General features: G+C 47.4%; 1 pseudogene; it reads left to right on the top strand.

The window, feature by feature from the left end:
* The first annotated feature begins 5,187 nt into the window (after positions 1-5,187).
* The window catches only part of LOC140214398 (uncharacterized), a 48,108-nt pseudogene continuing 27,221 nt past the window's right edge, over positions 5,188-26,074 (top strand).

The raw sequence follows: 26,074 nt of genomic DNA on the forward strand, positions 1-26,074 counted from the left end.
AAATCATCCAGGATCCTCACCAGCTGCTCTCCTTTTACCGTCTGTCTGACGTAGCCCCATGCACTATGCACCATCGCCTTAAAGTCCACGGCAACTGTCAGGGGAGAGTGCTTGGCTATCGACGTCGCCTTCGTAAGCAGGAAGTTAAACGTCTGTTTCTGGTCCGACGGCGGGCTATAGACATTAAGCACAAAGACGCTCTGCTTAAGCCAACTGGGCGGTATAAACTACACGAAAGGGCCTCCATCTTACCCCGTTCAGATTGAATTGGATGCTCAATAAAGGCTAATATTTTTCTGATCATCGTGGCTAGTCTCTGCCTCCCTCGTTCCTGGCTGACACATTTCTGAAGCCACAGGGTGTAAGGACGTTACGTGGTGTCTCCTGCAATAACAAAACCTGCGGCTTTTCTGCCTGATTCACCAAAAACTGCCATAGCGGAGCCTGGCGCCTTTGAAAACTAGCGCAGTTCCACTGCCAGATTACGAGCTCTTTGTCATCGCCCATGTTATCACATTACCATACCTTGCTCCGCAGCCGGAGCATCCTCGGAGGGATTCGCTGCCTTGCTTTGAGCTCAGACCTTGGCTTTGGTCTTAATCGCCGCCTTTTGCTCTAGTACCGTTACTCTTTGCACTAAAAGCTCTACGCTTTCCTGATTTTCTCTACTTATCCTGAGTAGTTCTTGCAACATCTTTCTTTGGTGAGCCTCTCCCTTAGACGTTTCCGAGTCGCTCTCGTCCTTAGGAAGGGGGCCTTACGCTTTACTTTAGAGAGTCCTACGCGGGGTATATGTTTGAGTACCTCTGGCGTCTGGTTGCTCGCCTCTATTTCACCGGGCTTGCCGTCTGCCTTGGTGGCTTTGAATCGGCGTACCTCCTCTCTAAACTCCTTAACTTCGTTAAGTAATGCGTCCACGTGCGATCTACTACCATGCTCTAGAGATGCCGACCGCGTTACCTCCGTGGGTCCCCACGCTGGACAACGAGCGCCCTCCGCATCGAGAGCGGTGCCTGGTTCCGCTTCCGCGCAGATGGCGTGCGAGAGCGGCTCCTGCCGCCCGCCGTGTTGACGTAGGTCCCCAGCTGAGCTGCTCGGCGCGTCGTCGCCGCTGCCGCCGTCGTCTTCTGGCGATATAGAGAACTTGAAATTTGTCCCTGCATCTCTTTGCCGCTGGGGGGTGCGGGCCACCGCACAACGTGCATTTGGGATCGCACTGGTGATCTTCCACCGGCAATTGTTTGCCGCAGGTGCGACAGCACTTGCTTCCCGGGCTGGGACACACGTCAGCCCGCTGTCCCAGTCCTCCACACTCGTAGCAGACTTCCGTGTGGCGTCTGTAGAGTGGGCAGCGAAATATGCTCGCGCCACATGCCACGTAGTTGGGCACCCGAAGAGCCCTCGATAAGCGCCACCATCGCCGTGCTGTTCTTGATCCGTCTGACCTCCAAAGCGCCCGGATTCCGATGGGTTACAATCCTCGCTCTGAGTTGAGCCTCGCTGACTTCCACGTCGACTCCTCTTATGACTCCCTTGCACGTATTCTCGGTTGCGGCCATGTACGCCACCACCCAAAGCGTGCCTTCGCCGAGCCCGATTTGCTGCACTCGGGTCAACGAGTCCGCGTTTTTCTCGTGCGGGGTGCACACTACAAAAATGTTCTGGACTCCACTGGGACACATCGTGTCCTCTTCGATTACGGCCGGAGCCAAAGGTGCCAAAGATGCAAAGGTGCTAAAGGCTTGCTCAAAGCGTATTTTACTGGCATTGTTTACATTGAGGCCGTCCCGCGGTCTGACAATGATGCGGAAAGTGTCCCTCGGCCGTCGAGAGAGCGTCGAAGCAGCGGTGACGCGTTGTATCGCGCCGCGTGGTGCGGCCGCCGTCCCTCCGTCTGCCACAGGTATTTCTACCGTCTTGAGCCGAAGAATATTCTCCCCTGCGCTTGCCGGGCCGGCGGCCGTCCACCACCTTCCATTCCGGGTCGCTGCCTCATTTTGAGTGATCTCTTCTCCTTCCACAACGTCCATCCGGGGTTCCAAGTCCCACATGTACGGGAGTAGGCCAAAGCCTACCCACGTCTCCTCGCCGTGTTTCAAACACTCACAGAACGGCGAAAAGTCCTTCAACCAACGAAAACCCGGTATCGGCAGAGTCCTCTTGACTCACGACGTCGATTAGAGCATAAATAACTCGGTTCCGCAGGGAGAACCACTCGAGAACATGGATGAAAGCCGGAGCCGATGTGGTTGCTGTTGTTGTCCTAAGTGGCCGTGGCACATACCCACAATTGGTCATGAATCGGGTGGTTAAATTAGGTGCATAAAAATAATAATAATAATAACAAGGGAGTTAACAATGTGAACATTGGAGTTTAGAAGTAAAAGTTTTGTGTTTGGAGACAAAAAAAATGATCAGAATAAAACCGGATATAAAAAAGAGAAAAAAATATATAATGTATAAGAAGTAAAAGAAAGCTATGGTGGGGAGGGAGAACGATAAATCTAACGTGGAAATCGATTGGTTTCAATGAAGTAATTTTGGATTGCCAAGCAAACATTTCTGCGACTGAACCCGAAAATGGAGGCTCCGAAAGATAGGATCACAGGCACTAATAAGTTCGGACCAATTGGGCGAAGCGGCATTTCGAGTAGTCGTTTTTTTATAATAGAAAAACGCCTGCAAGACAACAAGAAATGCTCATTGTCTCCGCTTCGCTACAAAATGAGCATAATGGTGAGGGGACCAGACCAGGCCTGTGGAGATAGAATTTCAACGCAGGTATACGGCAGCGCAGCTTTGTGATGTACAGGCGCGGCCACTGGTAAAGGTAACACGGAGCGGGTGACCGCGCTTCGCGGGGGGCCACGACGGGCACCGCGCGAAGTACTGCGGCGCAAGCGCAATCAGTGCCAGAGACGGAGTTAGCTACGTGTCGTCTGCTACGGTTCCTCCCACTTCGCCGCGAGCAGCGAAAGCTACTAGATTGCGCGCGCGCTTTGGAGTACACAAACCCTGTAGCAATGGTGCGTCAACAGGTAGTATTCTAAATCAGTTATCAAAGCACGCAGGCGGGCTGTACACCTAAAATTTTAACTGCGCCTTTTACATGTAAAAGGTACCTTTTGTCGCAGAGGGTCGATTTCAGGATTCGCTTGCTAAGGAAGTAAAAAATCACACGACAAAGAAGGCATACTTATAAATCTATGCTTCAGATTTATTATATGGTAAATACGAAGAAACCCAGACCACGGCGGCAGATGAAGCTTAGATGAAAGTCTCCTTCCTTTCGAGCACCATGGCTGCAGTCTTTTGTACCAGAGCGCTTGTGGCGAAGTGAGAGGAACCGTAGCAGACGACGCCTCTGGTGCTGATTGCGCTTGCGCCGCAATACTTCTCGCGGGGCCCGCTTGGTGGTCCGAAGAGCGCGGCCACGTGCGCGGTGTTACCTCTTAACAGCGGCCGCGCCTGTACGCTACAGTTTTCCGTGTTCGGCAAAAATATCTGTGGCAAGGGTGTAGGAGATGTCCGTAATCCACAGAGTTGGTAATTGTGGAGCCCGATACTGCCTGCATAATGACACACCTGCGAAATCTAGCAGCAGTAACATGAGCAGTCAAAGGGCAGTCAGGGAGAATCAGGCCACTTATTGATGCCTTGGCTAGAGAGTCTGCGATTTCATTTATAATTAGTCCTTTAGGGCCAGGCATCCAAATCAAACGCACGCTTCTCAAGTAGCCAAGTACCAATGATTGAAACGTCCTCATCACGCGAGACTCACGAGAAGCAGTAAGGGACGAGCACAATGAAAACGAATCAGTGACTCTCACGGCTGACGTAATTGATGGTCCTAATTTGCGTAATGCCAGCACCACGGACATGAATTCGGCTAAAAAGATCAGTATGAAATCTGGCAGCAGAAGAGAAAATGTCCAATCAAGAATCGGGGAAAAAATTCCTACACCTGATTTTCTTCACATTGTGAAGCATCTGTCGCAATTACAATGTTTGTTTGCAGGTTCTTCAGATGATATTGTAATATGCCGTCTAGAATACGGTGTGGATGTAATTTTGCGTTATTAGGAAAAATGTAATCGAATTGAATATCCGTTGCAACAGCACTGTCGGGAATAGGAATTACATCGCGTATGCGCACGCCCAAAGAGCCAAGTAATTTTTGCACGAATATAATTTACAGAGTATGTAGTCGCAGCCAATTGACACCGAAAAACAACGCAAGTTGTGAAATAAAGGTTGTTTAGGGATGTCGCAGCGGTGATTCATCAATCCTTAGGAACGATGACAATGCCGATGTCAGCGCGTCCACCGCTAGTCGACTTCTTCTTCGTCCTCCCTCTGTGTCTCCAAGAGAGAAAGAGAGAGAGAGAGAAACTTTTATTGCTAAGGTTGAGGGGAGTTTTCTTTCCCATCGGTGTGGGCTAGCGTGGCGTCTGCTTCGCCGCGACGCTATCAGCCCATTCCGCCAACCGTATCTGGTCTTGCGGGTTTGAAGTTTTCGTCTTCAACTCCCACTCTTCGTGTGAAGGAGCTCGCCTAAAGAGCGCTCAGTGGAGCCCTGGACTAGGGGCCCAACCCTGCTAAGAAGGTCAAGCGTCTGCAGCGATGAAGGTGAAGACCGAATGCTAAACCCTTAATGGACCAAATAGTTTTCTCTCTCTCTCTCTCTCTCTCGGGGGAGGGTTCTTTTGGCATCCCCACAAGATGTGATCTTGGTCCGCTAGAAGGCAGTCACAATGTTTGCATTTTGGTGGATATTCACCACCGGTTATTGCAGCTAGCTTTTTAGACTAAGTACAGATCTAGTCTGTACTCTCCTGAGGTTAGTGGCCTGTATTCTTGTCAGTGTCTCGTGCGGGGATGGATATATTCGCCTGGATTCACGGTAATAAACGGTCATTTCGTTAAAGGTGTGGATACCTTCATGTCGGTCAACCCCGTCGTGCAAGCCCACCTCCCGGTTACTAGTTGCTCGGGTGGCTAGGTGGGTGGCCTCATTGCCAGGGTTGCCCGCATGAGCGGGTACCCACACCAACTTCAATTGATTGAGGTTTTTGTTGATGATTCTGAATGCTCGAGGGGGAAATGAAACCTGAGGTGTAGTTACGGATCGCTGTTTTCGAGCCAGATCTAATAATCTTGGTGCCCGGAAAGGAGGTGCGCATGGCGATGGCGGCCTCTTCCACCTCGACAATGGAAGATGTGTTTATCGTCGCACAGCTGATGGTGTGTCCGTCGCCAGCAGTGACGGCTATGGTGTGTCGACCATCACTGGTGCGAGCAGCATCCACGTATAAGGTGGGTTGGTTTTTGTAGCATTACCAAAGTGCCGCCGCCCTACCTTTGCGTCTACCGCTGTTTTCAGTGCTCATGTTTTTCGGAAGCGGGGGGATAATGATCTTGGTCCGGATAGTGTTAGGTATACTCTGTCGTTGCAGGATGTCTAAGGCTGGATGATACCCTAAGGTGTCGAGCATCCGCTGTCCCGCGTATGTGCCGGATAATCGAACTGTTTGAGCCCATTTGTGGGCCTCTATGATTTCCTCTACGTTATTATGCACCCCTAGACTCAAGAGTGCATCCGTATTAGTCCATTTTGGTAGACCAAGAGCCTGTTTGAATAACGTTCGGATTAGACCGTTAATCCGTTCCAAGTCCCTCTTCCTGAGATGCAGGTAAGGGCAGACCTACGCCACTCGGCTCAGAAAAAAAACCTGGATGAGCCTGCAGGCATCTTTCTCCTTAACTCCGTGTCGTCAATTGGAGACCCTCCTGAGAAGGTTCTATAATTGCCCAGCTGTAGTTTGGAGTCTTGCTACGGCTTCTGTGTTGTGCGTGTTTTGCTGGATCCACAATCCTAACACTCTGATTTCAGGAACGGGTGGGACCGGTTGTCCAGCTACCTGCACCTGAATGTGTGCGGGACTATTGGCAGCCGGATTTGCGGGATTTTTGTTCCGGACTATAAGCAGTTCTGATTTTTTCGGCGAACAGCTGAGGCCATTGTTGCGAGCGTGTTTCTGCACTGCGTCAGCCACTGCCTGCAGTGATTCTGAAATTTTTCCATCCGACCCAGTGCACGTCCAGATCGTTAGGTCATCGGCGTAGATGGCGTGCCTGATATGAGGAATCTCTTTGAGCTGTCGGGATAAACCACTCATGGTGGTATTAATGAGGAAAGGAGAAAGTACTGCTCCCTGTGATGTACCTCTAGTGCCGAGCTCTATGGTTTTGCTTTCAGTATCGCCTATGTTTACGGTGGCAATACGTCCCTTGAGGAATGTGGTAATATAGGTATATGTTCGCTTACCTACGTTCATGTTGGATACGTTTTCTAGAATGGCTCGATGTGAGACATTGTCAAGCGCTTTGTGTATGTCTAATGCTAACACTGTTCGAGTTGCGCGTATAGGCGCTGGGTTAAGGATATCATTTTGTGCTTGCCACAGTATGTCTTGGGTGCACAGTTTGGATCGAAAGCCGATCATTGTCTCTGGGAAGAGGTGGTTGGTTTCGGCATTGTCAACCAGCCTGATGAGAACCACATGCTCCATAGCCTTACCAAGACAAGAGGTAAGGGATATGGGTCTGAGGTTCTCTAGACTGAGTGACTTGCCCGGTTTAGGAATGAAGACCACGAAACTGTGTACGATTTTCTCAATTCTTTTATGAGCAGCACTTTTAGAGTGTTGTGGATCTAGCATGTGTTTAAGCAGGGTCCAGGGGTTCTTTTTGCTCAACTGGCCATTCATGCTGTCGCATAATTGGTTCCATCGCATAGTGCTGAGCTCGCTAGAGTAGCCCTGAATCTCGCTCTCTGGGGAGGCGAATTCGTGGCGCAGCGTGCAGTTGATCTTATTCTTTGGCCATCTCTGCTGAAGGTCTTGATGCTTTTCCCATAGACCTAGGAGTTTTGAGTCTGGCACGGGGCCTTCCTCTTCTATCAGTGCCATGGTTGTGGCATTGTCCACATCCTGGATAAGCGCATTCGTCCACGCAGTGAGGTCTGCTATATCGGTGAGCTGTTTGCGGTTTCTACGTTTCGGAATACATCGCATTTGGTATGTGGAGTTAGCTTCGTTTTTCTTTTATGCCCTTTGGAAGGGATAGTGATAACAACGAGATAGTGATCGCTCCCAAGACTAGTTTCGGTGTTATCCCAAAGAGCCCCATTGGCATTCTTGAGGAAGCATAAGTCGGGTGTGGTGTTCCTGCTTACACTGTTGCCGATACGCGTGGGCCTATCTGTGTCAGTGATGAGTGTAAGTTCCAAGTCACTTGTCACTGAATATAGCGCATTGCCTTTCCTTGTGCAGGTTTGGTATCCCCAGACTGTGTGCGGAGTGTTAAAATCTCCTACAACAACGAGTTGTTCCTTCTCTGCGGCTTTCCATGCTTTTTTCAGGAGGGCAATAACTCTGTTGCTTTTATCTTTCGGGCAGCTGTACAAGTAAAGGATGAATACACATCTGTGTTCCTTTTTTATAGGCAGTAGCTGTACAAACGTGTAAGGAATTTTGTCTTCCTCCAGATCAATTTACATTGCCGTAAGGTTGCGTTGTATCGCAACTGCCGTAGAAGGTTTGTTGTCGGCTTCAGTTAATTCATTGAACGTGGTAAGCCCAGCAATTTTGACTTGCGTGCCTGTTTCCTGTAAGGCTACAACATCTACCTTGGGATCAAAGCTAGCGAGTTGGAACTGCAGTGCTGCACGCTTTTGCTTAAAGGATCTGCAATTCCATTGTATAATCTTAATAGTTTCAGCCATCTTTTTTGGTGTACGGTTCTGCCCTTACCGGCAATACAGATGTCATTTTGAAGCCCTTAGTGCTGAGCACTTAGGTGACTGTGGTGGCAAGTCGTTCGTGTTCCGGGCTTTGTGTAAGGCCCTGGGTACATTCGGCTCTATACCCAGAGCCTATCCTGGTAAGCTCGTGGGCTACCATCTGCTGAAATTCTGCGGTAGACTTTATGTGATTGGAGACTGTCTCAGCTAGCTGAGCAATTGCTCCTTCTAACTTACCTACTCTGTCCTTAGGGTTTGAGGCTTCGGACTCCTTGGGTGTGTCCCGCACTGACGCTTCGCGTTTGTTTGTCGGTTCTGCCTCCATCGATTCAAGTTCATCTTTCCGAACACAGGCCACTATTCCGTGTGCAGCCGGCGTCATATAGGCGCCTCCAATTGGCTGCCTACTTTCTAGGACCCTGATTCTGGCATTGGCTGCTTCTAGCTGTTGTCTCAGTGCTCTAATCTCTTCAGCGACCTCCCTCACCTGGTTTGCATCCTGTTCAGGTCGTGCAGGCGGGGAGAGTTGGGCTCGGAATTGGCTGACCAGGCGACCTTCCACGACACCCCCTGGTCACTGCGTTGTTTTTAGAGTGGAAGTGGTTGCGAGGCTGGCTGTTGCTCCGGCTGCGCTGCCTGCTGCCACTTCTACTATTTGAAGCTTCGCGCTGATCGGAGCGCACGGAAGGGCGGCCGTGCTGCACGGCGTCTCGGTAGCTCGATCCGCCATCTGTGCCGGCGCCAGATGCGTTTTGTGCGCCACTCGCCGGTGGTCCTGCTGCCGTCGACGTGGTCGCGCTTCCTCTTTTTCCTTCCCCGGCTGGTTGTCTGCACTGCGCAGGTGGATAGAAGCGATAGCGGCAGCTGGGAGCGCCGGTAGGGTGACCGCCACGGCAGATGATGCAACGCGCTTTGCACGCTGCCACAGTTCCCCGTGGCGGCGTCTCATGTTCTTCGTCGCCGCAATGGCGGCATCGTTGTCGTCTTGGGTCCGGACAGACATCAGAGCGATGGCCAATCCGGCGACAGTTAAAGCAGGCTTCAGTCTGTCCGCGGAATGGATGCGCATTAAAGATTGAGGCCCAAAAGCGGACGTGCTTGGGTAATGTTTGTCCGGAAAAGCTCACCACAACATGGCGAGAGGATCTGATCGTAGCCTTCTTGCTCCAGCGATTTCCAATCCTGGATTTCTCGCGCATATTTCCTTGAATATGTCGGCATCAGTCTCGTCCGAGTAAGCGTAATAGATAACGCCTTTCACTGAATTTTCTGGGGCCGGTGCGTATGCAAAAACGGCACATTCCTGTTGCTCAATTTTAAGGCATTTGATGTTATAATAAGCTTCAGCTCTCACCCTGGATGGGGTGCTGATCAGCGCAGTATTGCTGGTAGGGTGTACTCTGACTTGATGTTCTTGCACCGCTTCATCCAGGTTAGCTTGAGCGGCAGCACACACTGTACGCAGAATCTTGGCTGGGCCGTAAGATAGCAGGTTGATCGCCCACTGTGGGCGAATGATGATCTTATAATCTTCGGCCGGGAGCTTCGGTAGGGGTCTTCTCTTCGGTAACGACGGCGGGCGAGCGAGATATCTCGGTGCGCTGCTTGGCGTTTCACTCGGCGTCTCTTTGCTCCCTTCGGCGGCTGGCTGCGTCTCGAAGTGTCTTGCGTCGGGCATATCGCCGCTGCGTGTCGGGAGCGGTCCAACTACCGTCGTTCAGTTCTTCGTCGGTGATGGTTTCCCCATCCACGAAGATTTCCATGCTGCAGGATTTTCGGATCACTAGGGTAACAATGCAGTGGTGTCGGCGTAGAGTCCCGACCACGCCGGCGCCGATAGACTTCTCGATGAGGAGAGCAAGAAGTGAACGCGCGTTCGGGCGAAAAACACTGAGGCGAAAAGTCCACCCACCGACCAAAACTTGGTATCAGCGTTGTCCTCTCGTCTTTAGGCTTCCGTTGGTAACAAAATCCACTCGGAAACTGTCAAAAATCTGGCCGAAAACGTTTTAGAAAGCGGGAGCCGATGTTCGCAAGACTGTCCTACTCGGCTTCTTCGTCTCCAAAAGAAAGCTTTTTTTTCGTAATCTGTGCAGTGTCTTGTGAAATACCACAAAATACTTCCCTGCAGCACTTGCTATCCAACGTTTAATAGCAGTGAGCCTCTTAGCCAAGAAACGCAAGCCACACAGGCAGTCAGCATTGGAAACAATAGAACCTACATGACCAGTGCCTGCTAAGATGAAGACAAATGTCCAAACAACAGTGGTGGTGACCTACAGTCGACAAGGCACAGGTCATCGCCGTATTGACTACAGTAAGTTCATCCCATAACAAAATTGCATTTTCTTCCAGAAATCCGCAGGAAGGTGAATTTGACGCAAGTAGCGGAGGATTATGTTTCTACTTACAAAGGCGAGGGCTTAGAAGAATTGAGTTTCTCCGACGTACGCAGGGGAAGGTAAGCATTATCAATTTGTAACAAAAACGTAACAGTGAAGGTTAGTGTAGCTTGTCAAAGGGATTTCATCCACTAACAGAGAAAAAAAAATGTTTTCTACACTGGATGATAAATAGCACTTTTTTGGGAACAACCTTCCGCTGAAATGTTTAGACTAACAAGCATAATAACGTTCCGGTACAGAGATCCAAGCTATAGATGGAAGCATAAAGTTCTCGGTCCGCTTCTTCCTGGAACAATTTCCCTTTTCTGGCGTGGCTTGTCCCTCACTGAAACATGAAGGCTGACGAATTAATGTCACTTAACGTGAAAGCGATTCAGTTGGCACGGAGATAGATGTAGATTTATAATAAAAAGCGCATGAAATGTATGAAGTGTCCAAATATTACTAATCGCATTGAAAGGTAACACACTGCACACTAATATTAAAGGTAAAATAAGAAGGAATAGTACTTAACTTATACAGGTAATATTTATCAGCCCGACTTTAAATGGATTAAAAGATGATTTATGGAATAAGTCAAATATTCCTTATATTTGTGTGAAGCCGTCAATGAAGATATCAGTTTTTCATATTCAGAGCTAACTTTAGGCTAAATAAAATTCAAGTTACATGCAGACGCACCTTTACTAGTATTATTCGTAAACTCAGAATCAGCAACTTGGTATGGCAGCACTTTAGTAGCCAGTTTATAGAACCAGATTTTCAGGTGATAGCTGAATGATTTCATTACTTGAATGATGTTGTTTTGACAAAATAACGAGGTTACATTCGAGTAAAAACCACTGCTGATAATAACGCGTATTGCTTGGTTTTGTATGTGCTCAATAGTCAAGAGGTGACAGTGATATGTATTTTCCCATTAAAATACCGTAAGGCAGTGTTTCTGAAACTTTTGCAGTGCTAACCCCTTTTGGTAGTACCAAACTTACCACGACCCAACCCCCCCCCCCCCTCCCCACCACCCATATAAGCCTGCTGAAAATTTTCTTTTTCAATGACGCAGATACATTTACATTTTAACTTATTTAAAAGTGATTAACCATAGCAGAGATCGAAACCGGAAGTGCGGCTTAATGTTTTGATGCGAGAGCATCAAATGGCCTATTGAGCGAAAAAGCCGGCGTCTGTAGCAGCGAAACGGCACTTAAACTCCCTTTGGCTGCGACACCACGTCACCAGCGCGCCTCGACGGAGCACATACGGCAACGCGACGCCGCAGGGCAAGACGGTTTGTCGCCGGAGGGGCAGCCGCGTAACGCGCGCGTACGGGTGCCACCGTCTCTCTCTCTCTCTCTCTCTCTCTCTCTCTCTCTCTCTCTCTGTCTGTCTGTCTGTCTGTCTGTCTGTCTGTCTGTCTGTCCGTCTGTCCGTCTGTCCGTCCGTCCGTCCGTCCGTCCGTCCGTCCGTCCGTCCGTCCGTCCGTCCGTCCTGCTGTGCCTGTCGGCGCTCGTGGCCGCTGTGGCTTCCTCGGTCTCTCGTCGCGCAAGACTGTCGGTGGCATGCGGCGTCCTTGACTTCTCACCAATATCGTGCAAATTATTCCGGTCTACAGCCAACATGCTAACGAAGAAACTGTACGTACTAAATAACCCACACCAATTTACTCGAAGTAGATGGTAGCACACACCGTAGCAAAACTCGAAAACATTGCTTCATCTTGATGTGATTTTAGGTCTAATACGAAATTCTGGATTATGCTTGATGAAGGAAATGTCTTGCAAAAACCTTTAGTCTAAATGATGCCTAAAAATTGGACACAGCGGGAAATGTGAATATGATAATTACCTAGAGCACATCTCAGGTATGAAGGCCGGTATTCTTTGAGTCATGTGAGATATCATGAATTTAGTTTTGGCGGAAAAGATAACTACATGGTTTGAATGAGACCATTCAACAATCATTGCAAGCCTATAGTTGGGCTTGAAAATTAAGCTTGTGAAATATGCGCGAGATAACGAAATTGTAGCATCCCCTGCGTTTAGTACGCACTGTGCAGAATTATTTCCAGTAGAAATTTAGATCGGGGACAAGGAGTAGACACAGACGCCTAAACGATTAATTTAGTGGTATGTGCACATACTGCTTCTGCCTTATTTAAATTTACGCTCGCCACATAGTTCAACAAATATTTCGCAAGTAATTTACTTTTCAAATAAACGTATAGGAAAGTGTCCAATCTGTCCAACTTTATGGAACTAGGCACTACTTGGAAGCACACTACTTGGTAGTTCATAATTAGTCAATTTCAGGTGCGAAGAAAAGCAGTGGTGATTGGACAGCGCTTGCCCGTGTCTGTCCTGTCATTACTGCTTTTCCTACACGCTTCAAGTTTACTATCTGTGTCACAATTACTTCTTACGGAAAAAAATTAGAATTGTTTTGCTCAATATTACCGACGATATCCTTTCCCAACAGCTGTACACCGGATGGTGTCATTTCCTAGGATCGGTTATATCAAATAGAAAATTTTCAAGGGACTAAGGTCTTCCTATGCATTTCTGTTTTTCAGCCACGTACCTGTATTCCTGTGTTTGCGGTTTTAGGTCTCCGTTGAAATATGCCAACGGTTGCGCTTGCTTGTCTCTTTGTTTCTTCACTTCTCCTGTCGATCCAAACACGTCCGGTCACTTGAGTTACGATGATGTGCACTGGAAAATTTTGTCATTGTCTTCACTTATGCTACCCCACTGCAAATATCACCACGTGCCCGTGAATGCTCGTCAAGCGCGCACTTCTGCATTGAATGCCTTTGGTATTGAAATTATGTACTTTACACTTCGCTTTTCAGGCGTCCATTAAGTGTGACGGTAGGAGAGATGCAGTACAAGAATGGTTGCAATCGGATAAACGAATCTGATTATCCCAACTGCAAGCACCTCTACCAGTGGTACTTTTACTGCAGCTTATTTACTCCCATTAACTTCACCATCAACGTCACAGTGTTGCATAAAGATGGACAAAATTATACCACCACCTTTATTCTAAATAATGCCACGACGGCTGAGTGGAATCTGGATGATATGAAACGGGAAGAATATGTTGATGGCGAAACTGTTAACAAGGTATGAGTATGCACTTTTGGTACTTACTTTTTTTACAACAAACCCTAAACTTATTTTAAAGTGGCTATCTAAACAGCGATAGCCAAACTTTCAGTGTTGAGACGCCCTTCTATTACAAAAATTATGCAGATCCCACGCACTGTGAGAATCGATGTAAGCGAAGCTTTCTGTGCGGTTTGCTTTGATTGAAGATAATTAGCTGTGATGTTCACGGCGAATGTTTAATTTCTTCAATATTTTGTCAACACGAGAATGGCGAGTTGATGTTAAACGTAACCTTGTGTGCACCACTGCTGTTTGTCTGCGTGGTACACCGAACACAGAGGGAGAGGTATTTGCATGAGGCGTTGTTGTGCGCCCTGTTTCATAATCTCTGAGAGGGTTGAGCATTGTCATTGCCTCACATGGCACATCGCATAGTGGCAGAAGCATTAAACTTGAATTGGATTATGGGGCTGGTACGTGCCAAAACCACAACTGTATTATGAGGCCGGCCGTAGTTTGTCAATTCGGATTAATCTTGGCACCGTGGTGTTCTTTACCGTGTCCCTAAATCAAAGTGCGCGAGCATTTTTTGTTTCGCCCCCGTCAAAATGCGGCTCCCTAGGTCAAATCCGCGACCTCGAGCAATGTCATGGCCGCAAAGCTATCGCTGCGGGCACATAGGTGTTGATTTAACGTGCGACTGCTAGACCCTGCGGTGCACTTTAATTAATGTGGCTTTGGTTCTGCACGCCCTGCGTAAGTTGTCCGCTAGACGTATTTCCAAGGTTTTATTTTTCAGAAATACCGTACCTTGAACTTAAGTTTTTACTACGTTTCCTTGCCTTCTCACGTCACCTTTTCCCTATCCCCCCCCCCCCCCGCCCCTTGTATATGTATGGGAACTGCGAGCGAAGAGTGGAAAGGCTGTTATTCACTTGTTTCGCGACTGCATCGGTTCTACCCATGCTCTGCTCTCATCGCTGCGAGAGCTCTCTTTGCTCTCGCGGGAGGGGGGGGGGGGGGAGAGCGAAAACACGCTAGGGGGAAAACGGAGGACGAGGCTACAGTGAAAGCATGCGGCGGAAAGCGGAGGAGCAGGGCAGGGGAAACGGCCTGCGCACGCGCTGCGTTGCCGGCGGCCATGGCATCTACAGCCGCGTGGGCCATCTCATCTGCGCTTCCGAAGGGGGAGGGGACGGATTGCAGGGCAGCGGGGGATGGTGAAGGCTCAGCTGTCCTCAACTGACCTCAACGTCAGCTGTTGAGGTCAGTTCGTGGTACCAGCCTGTGTGACGGGGATCACTGCTCCTGCAAGGGGCGATGGCGAACGGCTACGAGTAAAGTATAAACCCCATACAAGCTATCTTGCGTGCAACCGCGACCAGCGACATGGTTGTCGCGTCCGCACGTCACTTACAAGTTGTACCCCCTGCGAGCGACGACGTCTCCTTCGTGTTGCCGGCATGAGGCCAGCAAATTCGCGTAGAAACTGGCGTAGCGCGCGCTTGATTTATTCAAGTTGACGTGTGTTACTGTAAAACGCAGCATAAAGTATTTCTGAACGTCTTGCAGTAGGTTCTTATCCTTGCGCGTATAATATGCAATCGTTTGCTCGTTCCATGCGACAACCGGTAGTACTTCAGTGATGTACATCCAGTTCCGGCTTCGCGCTGTTGGCTCGTCGCTCATAGCACTGCCAGGCGACGAGCGACGAGTTCTAGATTTCCAGGACCGAGCGATCGAGCGACAAGACCGAGCGATCTGTTCAAGTGACGGCCCGTTACGTCGCTCGACGGCGTCGTGCATAATATCGCTCTCATGGCTTGATGTGACGCCGAATGTGACGCTCGATGTAACGACCGAATCGCCTTAAGGCTCGATGTGACGCTCCCTTGGGTATTGTCGCCGCTGATCCTGGTGGCAGGACTACCCCACGATGAAGGGCCGCTCTCGTCGTAGGTGCAACGAAAGCATGATAAGAAAAGCGTAGTGCGGCGACGATGGCTACGATATCGCGACTCAGTAGTGCGCGTCGTCTGTATAGATATAAAGCGCCGCATGAGCGGTGATCTGTCTGCCGCGGCTGCTGTGAATCGCACCCAAGCGTCACCCACACGCTGCCTCTCGCGATTTCTCGATTAGCGGGGTAGTCGCGCCCCATTTCGTTCCGTTTGCAATGTGCTGCACAAGACAGATTGCCTTGCGCTACGCTATACTCACAGCGTTCGCTTCCTAATATAAACTGTGTACCTATATAATAGTACAAAATATTGACATGCAAAATGAAAACACGTATAGAGCTGTGCTCAAATTTCACAATAGGCAGTACTTTAACTGCCTGTGAATCTTGTTGCTCCATGGTTTACTCAACGTTTTTTACTCATCCATGCACAAGAAAAACAGTTTCAGCAGTTAAATAAACACTCACAGAGGCATTAACCTATCAAAATTCCTTATTAGAGCTCAGTACAATTTATTTTTCATACTGCACCAGCGTAGGCACTAAAGGAATAGAAACGGTACATGTACTCTGCATGCAGTCAAACTCAGGCTTCAAACTAACAATGTCTTATCTTGCCTTGAAGTGTTCTAGGTATTCGTCGCTTGTACAGCACGGCCGAAACTTTAGTTTCTCATGCCTTCACACAGAGCTTTGAGAGCGCAAGTCAACAGACAGTCTTAGTTGGGTGTCCCCAACCACCTACGTCCGCAGCGCGCCAGGTCGCGAGTACGTAGCGTAGCGCGTGCGCACGAAACGGCAATACTTGGCCGGACGCATGAGTTCAGAAGGGGACTGCTGATTTGCATGCGCAGGAGCCATATGGATGGGTGGGCATGTGGGTAGGGTGGGTGGGTGGGAGGATATGAATGGGGACGGATGGACGGACGGATAGATCGATGGATATGCGCGTTGCCTTTGGACGGGGGCGGTGGGTTGCGCCACCAAGCTATTGATATTATACTGCCTAATGTCCTACCTAGGATAAAAAAGAAAAAGAAAAGATCTAAAACCATGATGAACTCCTATAAACCAAATTTTCTTCCACCAATCTTCCAATCGCCTCTTAATCTCTATTGCAGAAATGTTTACTTCCTCACTGCTCTCGCTGAACCCAAGTCCTTCAAGTCCAGTGGTGCCCAAATCTACCGCTGGACATACACGTTCACATTGTAATAAAACATGCTCCGTCGTTTCCCTAGCTTTACCGCAGCACGCACATGCTTCTTCTTCCTTCTTATATATCGCTTTATAGGTGCGTGTTCTAAGGCATCCTGATCTCGCTTCCAAAGGTAATGAGCTTCTCTTTGAGTTATCATAAATTTTTTCTTTCCTGATTTCGTTTTTTTCCTCTTAAGTAGTTCCATATAGCAGATTCATTTTTCATCGCCGCCCCCTCCCATGAGATTATCTCAGCCTCTCTGACTTTCCGCTTGACCTTCTTTGTTGCCACATGTTGCTGGCCATGCCGGTTGCATACTCGTGGGTTAGCTTCCTAGTTCTTTTCCTCCGCCGTGAGTCAATGTTTTTCCTTTTTTAGTTTCCCATTTAGTTTCTTCCATATTTGTCAGTCGTTCTTCATTATGTCACCCTGTACAGCTTCAATTGTAGTCTTCCCGTGAGCCCCCAATGCGAGCCGTCCCATTGACATTTGATTACCATCGAGTCCTGATTGTACCCCTGATTTCAAGCAAACAACCGCATTTCTTAAAGTAAGTCCTGGAACCATTACACCTTTCCACATACCCCGGAGCACATCGGACCTATTGTATCCCCATAGCGCTCTGTGTCTTATTATGGCTGCGTTTCTCTTCCCCGTTACTGTTATTGTTTTTTTCTTGTGTTTCTATATATCTATTGCTTTCGTTTATCCATATACCAAAGTATTTACATTGTTTTATCCGAGGTATTTCTTAGCCCTGTATTGTCAATGTCTGTTCACTGTTTTCATTGAATACCAAACACGTGATTTTCTAATGCTAATTTCAAACCTAAATTCTCGCCTTCCTGTCCACAGATATTAGCCAGACGTCGCAAGTCCCTTTGCTGTTAGCTAGCAACACAATGTCGTCCGCATAAAATAAACCTGGAAGCTTCTGCTCTACTACTATACCCGCCTGTTTGTATGTAAGATTGAACCCGATATTACTTCCTTCTAGCGCCCTCTCCATTCTCATGCTGTACATCATAAACAGCAGCGGGGATAAAGGGCACCCCTGCCTCAGCCCCTTGTTGATATTAACTTTCTCCTCGCTCTTCATCCCTTCCCATTCAACGAAAACGGATTTTTCTAGGTAAATCTCTCTCCAACGCTGCAGGAAATCGTCGCCTAAGCCTTCCGATTCCAGAATATACCACAAAATGTTGCGCTCTACGTTGTCATACGCTCCTGGGGTGGGTAGTCTGTAAGAGTCCACCTAGTGGACTGTGCATTTCGGCCGCTGCCGATTGGATGCGGCTGTATGAAAGAGGAGATTACGAGCGGCACTAGCCAATCAGCAGCGGACGAAATAGAAAGTCCAGTAGGTGGACTCTTACAGAATAGCCCCCCTGTAATGTCGAAAAAGGCCACATCTAACGGTCTACTTTCTACTCTTGATAATTCCGTAAGCTGAGTAAGAACAAATAAGTTATCAACCAATCGCCTACCTATTCTGAAGCCATTCTGAAGTTCTACCAAGATGCTATTATTCTCTGCCCATGCTTGCAGCTTTAACTTTATTGCCTGCATTGCTAGCCTGTATACTACCGATGTAATGGTCAACGGTCTATACGAGTGAATGTATTCTTTCTTCCCCTTACCAATATAAATTAAATTCATTCTACGTTGCCGCCAGCTGTCTTGCATTCGTCCATCTTTTAAAGTTTTTTCTACTGCTTTCGCCGGAGCTTCCTTAATTGTTGGTCCTAGCTTATTATAAAGCCTAACGGGAACCTCGTCGAGCCCTGTGGCTGTGCGCTTAGGAATTTTCTCTTCCGCTTTCTTCCAGTTTAAATTTGTCAGCACCGGCTCCTTTTCCGTCTGGTTCTCTATCATGCTATTTTTTTTTCTTTTCAAATACAACCTCGTCATTGCGGTGTAAAGATTCAGCTGTTATTTTTCGGGTGTAATTTAATGCCGCTTTCCCTTGAAGTATGTTTCCATCTTCGTCTAGGATATGTGGTTTTATTGTTGCTGACTTCCTGCCTAATAACTTTATCTGGTTCCAAAATATTCAAGTGCGGCCTTCTTTTTGTCACGTATTTCGGAAAGCCAACGTTTACTTTCACTTTTTATCTTAGTTTGCACCAGTATTTGAACCACATATCTTTTGTCCCGGTATATTTCCCATTTACTGGCTACTTGATCCTGCGGCAAGTGCGCTTTTTTTTTTTGCCTGCCTGTGCTCTCGCGATGCTTTGTGTCGTTCGGCGATCGCTTCTCATATCTCCCTGTTCCACTAGCTTTTCGGTTCCTCTTTTCCTTCCCAGCGAACATGAATTAAGAAATGTTTACTTTAGCAGAAAAATACAAAGAATCTCTGTGAAAGTGGCTGAAAAAAGGCACGAATGCCTGATTAAGTGTCAGTCCCCTTCCCCGACCCGTTGCCACTGCAAAAAACACTCAAGCAAACAGGGTAAGCAGGGTACACAAAAGGGGTACATACACAAAGGGTGAGGATTCATAAAATCAGCAACTATGAATGCTTGCTTTTGCGTGCCGTAATTTGTCCGAATCTTGACCTTGTTGCCCTTGTCTCAAAAAGGCGCTTTCATTGAGTCTTACCTCTTTAAATGTTGTTGACTCTCTTTCAGTATTTCTGTCGTCATTACTCTGAGAAGCTCACTATATTTGCACTTTTTACTTGCCCATTTGCCAAGTTCTTCCTCGGCTCTTGTGACTATATCTGTTATTTGTCCAGCGTTCAAATTTCGACTAGCCATTTGGCACTCCTTACTCTCTTTCGCAACTACATATCCCATCTTCAAAATGATGCGTTTATGGTCACTCACAATGCTGCTATACGCTTCTTCGTCAATGACCATTTCTCTCAACTTATTATGAATTCATTCTGTCGTCAGACAGTAATCAATGGTCGACTGCCAGTTTCCCACTTCCCACGTGATCTGCCCTTCACAATTAAGCCATGTATTCACAATAACGACGTTATGTTGCTCACAAAGATCTAGCATTGACTTCCCGTTGTTGCCGGTATAGCCATCTATATCCTGTATGTGGACATTCATGTCAGCTGATAGGATAGTTTCGTCATGAGTACCGAAACCCTTAATATCAGCACTTAGGCATTCCACTAACTCTTGATTCGTATTTGGGCAAATGTTTCCGGTCCACAAATACTTTACGCCCAGCCATGTTTTCTTTCCACTCATTGTACCTAATAACCAAAGATGCTCTTGATATTTTGAATTTACTGTTTTCCATTTAGCTCCCTGATGGATGAGCATTCCAACTCCCCCCTCCCTTTCTTTCCAATTTAGTTCTGTTGCACCTTTCCCAAACGTAAGTTTCAATCACTGGCAACTCTTCCGAGTCTTTCAGGTGCGTTTCTGTAACCGCATACAACACTATCTGTTCTCTATTTAACTGCTCCTCAATCTCTGCCCTCTTTTCCTTTCTTCTGCCGCCCTGCATGTTTACGTAGCCTATTGCATGGCGACCTCTCTTTCTTGTTTTCCTCCTTTTTCTGTTATTGACGACGATGCTATCCTGACATTCTCCTTGGGGACCTTCCTCGTTACTACCTACTCTGGCTTCCTGAGCGCCCGTGGGCCCCCTAAAAAAGCAACAGCGCGACCAGCAAGTCGCCAGCTCACTTTTCGTCAAAGCCTGTGATTGAAGTGGATCCAGTCTCGTTCAAAATTGCCAAAGCTTCTCACTTCCCTGTTTAATTCGACAACCTCGAAACCTTTCTCTCGGCTCATTTTCCGTATCGCCTCATTAGAGAGTTTTAGATTAGAGGACGCAAGTGGCTTGCGTACGCAAGAACTAGGGGCCACGGTACTGCGCGCGCACAGACCCAGACGTGGGTGTCTGCGCATGTGCAGTATCGTGGCCCCTATTTCTTGCTTTCGCAAGCCGCTTGCGTCCGCTAATCTAGAACTCTCTATTAGCAGCCACTACGGCTCTTTCTACGTAACTTTCACGTACAGGCACCTCAGACACCGGGCACACCACGATCTGCACTTGAGCGGACAGGTCACGCAAGTCGTCTAGCCCCTTCGCCAAGTTCTGGGCTAGTCCTGTACCGTTCCTGTTTAGGATGTCATTTAGCCCACCCTCTACTATGGCAAAGTTCTTTACGAGGAACTTTCTGCAGTGTCCGGTGCCTTGTGTGCCCCTCACCGCTTTAAAACCCTGAACCGCCTCGCGGGTGAGCAGGATTTGCTTTGCCGTCTAAGCGCGCCCAAGATAATTTGTTGCGGATAAGCAGCCAAGATAGCGCATTTTATAACAATTCGTCTAATTTTTCACTCCTATCACTCTTGGGGTGTTGGGCTGCTGAGCACGAGGTCGCGGGATCGAATCCCGGCCACGGCGGCCGCATTTCGATGGGGGCGAAATGCGAAAACACCCGTGTGCTTAGATTTAGGTGCACGTTAAAGAACCCCAGGTGGTCGAAATTTCCGGAGTCCTCCACTACGGCGTGCCTCATAATCAGAAAGTGGTTTTGGCACGTAAAACCCCACAATTATTATTATTATTATATTACTCCTATCACTCCTCAACGTTTGCTTTGTCAAAATCGTGCTTCCATTATTGCCGGAATTGGTTACGTTAGTCGCGACGTATAGATGTGACATTAAGAACATAAACATAAAATAGATTGTTAGAAACTACGACCAAGGTTCATATTATCAGCAATTTCTCGAACTTGTCTGCGGAGCACTCCTAGCCTACGATGCTAGATTATACAAGTTTTGTTGTGTTGTTTAGAAGTGACTGGAAAATGCGTACGGCGGCGAGTAATCTAGGAAATCATATGCCTGCCGCCTTCCGACTACACACTAACGAAACATTTTAGGACAGTTACGCCACTTCTTGAGCGCGCACGGATTTGGCGAAGATGGATTAGCCTTCACATCTGCATTAGAGAAAGCAGTCATCTCACCGGCGAAGACAACAAAAAAGCAACTATTTCGAGGCCCCTCGGCAGTGCAATGCGGGCTTTTGCATTGACTTACCCAGCGGTTACTAACAGTACACAGGCACCTTTAACGGCGGCTAATTTCAACTGTGAGGGTGGACGGTCATTATAACGAAGTAAATGCAGCTCCCCCACAAACGTTGTAATAGTGCGGTTTTACTGTAATTGGAGAGATGGAGAGCAGGTGCGAAAAGCGACGGTGAAAGATAATTGTGCACTAATAACCAGACCGGGCGAAACTTGGGGGATAGAAAATAAGTTGTGAAGCTCCCGTGCTAGATATCTCACATCTGTGGCATTAAAAGGTTGCTTAATTTAGCAGACATGACTCGCGAGATAAATTGCAGGAGTGGTGATGGCTAATTAACAAATTTTTGCTAGCTGAACTTGCGCCTAGCACGTTTAAAGCATATGTCCCAATTTCGGAGATGAATTCAAGCAGTAATGAAGTTGTCTAAATTAATCAAGAATCATCTGCTTGACACCAGCTTCGAGATATACAGGGTCCATTATGAAAGTAATTCGCACTTTCTGGGAAAAATAAATTTGTTGACCGGACCTGTGTAAATGGGTAAAATTCTCCAAAATGCTCTCCCCCTGCATCAATAGACTTGCGGAGACGTATCTGCCACCCCTGGAAAGCACCCTGAAGGTCCTCGACGAGAATGTCTCTCAGGAACGCTGTAACATGCTTTTGGATGTTTTCCATGGTCTCCCAATCCTTTCCTTTCAGCGCTCTCTTCAGTCGGGGAAACAAAAAAGAAAGTCGCGCGGAGCCAAGTTGTGACTGTAAGCGGAACCACCGGGGTGTTGCTAGGGCCCAGGAAGTTCGTAACGACGAAGGACGTGTGACTAGGGACATTGTCATGGTGGAGCTTGCCTGTGGCTTTGATGTCAGCCCTCACGCGCGCGACCCGGCGTTTCAATCTCTTGAGCACCTCCAGGTAAAAAGCTGAGTTGAGAGTTTCTCCCTGCGGTACAAACACCGGTTACGACAGAGTTAGGAAGTGAAGCAAATCCAACAATTCTTGACAGCGCAAAACCCGAAGTTATTTCTCATTTTCCGTCAGCACTTTCGGCACAAGCTTCGTGCAGGCCTTGCGCATTTGCAGAGCTTCATTCACAATCCCATGTACCGCAAATGCGGGCATGTATAGGGTAGAACACTTGCCACATTCCCCGACCGGTTTTACCGCGCTGCCACGGATAGTAGCGCCATAATAAAATCATGCGCATTACTTTCATAACGGACCCGGTACGTGTTTAACATAGGTTTCTAATTGCAATAAAGTTACAGCTAACCAGTGCTGTGTAATAATGCAGGAGTGACAAGTCCTTACTGGATTCCATTCTTCGTCAAAGGAAATGCCAGTGCATTAGTTATGTATGAGCGCCACCTAAATTACAAAGTAGGACGTAACTTTGACAAGGAACACATCACAGTATTATAGAAACATTATTACAGAAAATCTGGATGATACCTTCGAAAGATTTTGACAAACAGTTTTTGCTGAACGTTACGGCAGATAACACTTCGTCTCCGTGAAACGTAGCACTAACGTCTCGTTGATCATGGAGTACTCATATGTCACCGAGTGAGGCATCGCAATACCTTGACTAAGCCTAGTCGTTGGTTCTCAACACAATACTTGCTACTACCTTTGTAAAGTTATTCTTTCAGTCCTTACATTTTCTTTTTCAAGTTTTACCCTCTTTATGCCACTCACAACCTCTTTATGTCGCATTACAGAATTGTACTTTCACAGTTGAAGTCGGCCTTAGTGGAAACGTCTACTATAAGGTAAAGAAAGTAAGAGGAGACAACCCGAGCGAAGATACTGTCGGAGTTGGATCACTCGCAAATAGCGCACTAGGACTGTTATGGCGCAACTCTGATAAGCTAGCTTACTATATTAGCGGGACATATAAACACGAAGTAATGTGCGGGAACGCAGGAATGAACTTGCCCAGGAAGAAGTCTCGTAAAAGTCCAAAGAAAAGAATATCGAAGATCGTTTGAACACACAAATCGGTTATTAAACACGTTTCTTACAAGCCTTCAAAATGGACATCAGACAACAATAAAGATACAAGCCTTGCTCCTATGTGCTTGTTTATTTTACGACGTGTTGATGCATCCATCTCAAGATGGCGAAGCCACGTTGTGACCTATAAAATGTAATAGAAAAAAAGAACTCATTTTTTTCGTAAGCTCTTGATGGTATTTTGGGAAACGAAGAACGAAAAAAACGTATTCTTCACAAAATCCTATTTTGAGTTTCCTTTCACCTCTAGGTAGAGAAGCAGGTAAAGCCTCCAACCCGTAAGCGCCATTCTACTCATATATTAATTGGGTGATAAATACAGGGTGTTTCAGCGAACACTTTCAAAATCTTTAAAGTTGCCTGTGGCAGATATCACGATTCTAGCTCATGAGCTGGTCTATTCGAAGCGGCGGACAATGCTTGCACAAAAATTTAGATGCAAAATCGACTCATTAATAAAGATAACTAATTCACTTTTAACTAATTACATTATGACCCATATTGCAATTAACAAATTCTATCCGTGGAGTTCGCACGACGGATCCACTTGGAACGAATTTTCAAGATGACACCAGTTTCGAGATATAAATTCCCGAACTTTCGGAGAACTGCACTGGCATTCCAGTTCATTTGTTAACGAAACGTAATTTCAAGCACTGAAGCACACAAGTAACTGGAACGCCAATTCATTTCTCCGCAAAGTTTGGGAATTTATACTTCGAAGCTGGTGTCGTCCTGAGAATTCGTTCCAAATCGATCCGCCTTGCGAAGTCCACTGCTATAATTTGTAAATTTCAGTATGGGTCATAAGATAATTATCTTTAAAAGGTAATTAGCGATTTTTTGTTAATTAGTCGATTTTGCATGTCATTTTTTTTTTCATGTAGTGTGCGCCGTCTCGACTGGACCGGTTCATAAACTACAATTGAGCAATCTGCCACAGGCAATCTTTAAAAATTTTTTAAAGTCTTCGCTGAAACACCCTGTAGATCAAACTTTCTAGGCGGGTGGACAAAATGGATAAACAACAGGCGTTGTAGCGTCCATTTAGCAGCAACAAGATGGCCAAGAAGTGACTCCGTCATGTATGCAAACTTACACACATGAACAGTTCTGCTTGCACAGTGACTCTAGGAGGAAACAATTTCTGGCCCTTTCTTAACGGCTAAGTGCAGGCAGGAATTAATTTGTATTCAACACAAACGATACTATATACAGTGAACGTGCGTTGTTCGCGCCGGTCAGAGAATGTCACAAAAAATTATTTCACACCATGACTAACAAATATGAAATGCGCCAGCTGCAGGAAATGCCAAACTTCTCAGGAAAATTCGGGAGTTGCACAGATATATATATATATATATATATATATATATATATATATATATATATATATATATATATATATATATATATATGCTGTAGTTTTTTTAGCTTTTAGTTTATGGCAGATAGCACAATTCTATGCTTTGGTCTAAATGAGGCGGCCATTGCTTCTACTAGAAATCAAAAGGTTCAACGGCATAACTAACGCAATCACTACGCTAACTCACTTTTGAATTAAACTTTTGAATTAGGGGCTGTGTTTGGTCGCCCTGCTGTGCGCAAGCTGCGAGCGGAATCGCGTTTGCGAGAATGTGCACAGCAGCCGTGTGAATCATTTACCGGCTGCATTGAAAATGTACTGGACTTGTATAAAAAGGCAGTGCGACGATGTAGGAGTCTGACAAAATCAGAAAAGTCATAAAAGGGATAGAGGACCATGCTTCCAACTAGCAAGTTGCCAAGAATCCTCAGTCCGTGACAGACATCATCACTCCGTGCCGAAGCTACGAGGAGCTACTCAGGCAGCGCTCATTGACACGTCGCCCTTCCTCGCGTGATGACCTCATTGCTGGTTCGGATACCATCTCCGACCAGTCAGCGTTGCTTGCTGAAATGAAAGCGTTCGTTCGGGAGGAACTTGCACGCCAGCTCTCCTTGATATCATTGGCTAAGCCGTTGCATCTACAACAGCCAGCATCGAATTGTATGCCTTCGTTCCGTCGCGCGATCGAGCAGGGAATCGCCGAGGTCTTGCCAGACCAGGGCCAACATCTTCTTGTGGCTGCATCACTAAGCTACGCTCACGTCGTTGCGCCGCCCCAACAGGTCCCCGCGGCTGCACCACTCAGCTAAGCTGAAGTCGTCGCGAGGACCCAGCCACTTTCTTCAAGTATGCCTCTCCCTTCTGCCGACTTCGTGCCTAGATGCCGACTGCCGCCCGCCGAGCAAGTCATGTTAGCAGCCGCCCCGTACAACGCGTCCTGAGACATGGATGGGAGCTGCCCCGACGAGCCGGTGGTGTACTTCCGACAACCGGCCAATATGCTTTGCGTGTGGCTACACCGGTCACGTCGCACGCTGTTGTAATCGTATGCAGCCACCTGCGCCGCACCACACGTGACAAACCAGTCCAACCATCCAGCCCTCCTTTGCCTATGCCGCCGACATTGCGCCCGACTGCAACTACCCGCCGTTCACGTTCTCCACGCCGTCGCTCACTGTCGCCAATGCGACTTCGCCTCG

Source organism: Dermacentor andersoni, unplaced genomic scaffold (genome assembly GCF_023375885.2).
Source record: "Dermacentor andersoni unplaced genomic scaffold, qqDerAnde1_hic_scaffold ctg00000041.1, whole genome shotgun sequence".
Taxonomy (NCBI): domain Eukaryota; kingdom Metazoa; phylum Arthropoda; class Arachnida; order Ixodida; family Ixodidae; genus Dermacentor; species Dermacentor andersoni.